The following is a 1,411-nucleotide window of genomic DNA, read 5'->3' on the forward strand; positions in this document are numbered from 1 at the left end:
CAGCCTGCCCAAATGCTGCTCTGGACCTGAAGATCAGCCTCTCACTCCTGCTTCAGGACCCAACCTTTTTTTTTGCTACCACAGAACTCTTGCATGCCCTACCATTCAGGTATCTTGGCTCAGTCTTTTCTAAAAACAGGTGTTACCAAGAAGTCTAAATACAAATCAGTCCCAGTTTGTGCCCCCATGATTTGTGCTTTTTGATCCAATTTGAGCAAACTAACCCTCTCTGACAGGTCATTCTACAGCTCTGCTCACTAAAGGGCGATGCTCCTTCATTTGTTCCCCTTGCTCAAGTCCTAAGCTCTCCCACACTTTTGCATGCACACATACACACAGAAACATACACACTGTACTCCAATCTAGTCTCCCTTGGTCCCCTGTTCTTTTTAGCCCACTAATCTGTTTCAGAATTGGTCACTGATACCATGCCTGCTTTGAGGGGGGTGGGGTGCACACAGAGACCAGAGCAGAATGTCAGATGTCATAGTCCATCACTCTTTACCTTGTGACAGAGCCTCTTACTGAACTGGAAACTCCCTGTTTGGCTAGGCTTGCTTATTAGCAACTCCCTGACCCGCCTGTCTGTCTGCCAGTGCTGGGGAAACAGGTACATATATGGCTTTTTTTACATGGGTGCTGAGGATTCAAACATAAGCCCTTGTGCCTACAGAGCAAGTGTATTTACCCACTGAGCCATCTCCCCAGCCACCACCTGCTTTTTACTATGTCCTAGTCTTAGGATCCCAGATGGCAGACATTCATTATCCATATAAAGTTGACCCATTAAAAACAAACAGCTGAGCTCTGGGATTGATGCCGCCTGTTCACTGAAGCTCCACAGTTCTACTCACAAGGCTTGCTTCTACTTTCAACTATTTCAGCATCCACAGAGGCACAGCCTCTTTGCTTTGGTTGATTTGCAGGCTGGACATTGATGCCAGGCTCAGATCCTTTTGGGAATTACTGTCAAATCAGTTCAGTGGATCACAGCCTACATCTAAAGACTGTGCAGTGGAGGAAACGGGAAACAGAATCACACACAGCCTGGCACTTTGCATGCAAGCTAAAACTTCTGTTTAGTAGTAATTTTCTGTTGAATTTCCTTCAGTGGGTTTTTCCAAAATGCCAGTCCAAGAGCTGCTGGCCTAGGGGTGGTTGTTTGGACAAAAGGGGTGGTCCCACACACAGCCCTCCCTCCCTGTATGTAAGGATGGCCTCCCCAACCCAGGGCCCTCTATCCCCTTAAGATGTAGTGGGGACTACAGTCCTACCTGCTGCTGCCCTCTTCTGGGTCTCCCCAGGACTGCCTGCTCCACAGAAGATGAGTGGAGCAGGTCTTGAGAGCTAGGACCAGAAGGGACCCAGCAGTGCTCCCATTTGATGAAGCCATTAAAACTGGTGCCAGGCG

This window comes from Mus caroli, chromosome 5 (genome assembly GCF_900094665.2).
Source record: "Mus caroli chromosome 5, CAROLI_EIJ_v1.1, whole genome shotgun sequence".
Classification (NCBI taxonomy): domain Eukaryota; kingdom Metazoa; phylum Chordata; class Mammalia; order Rodentia; family Muridae; genus Mus; species Mus caroli.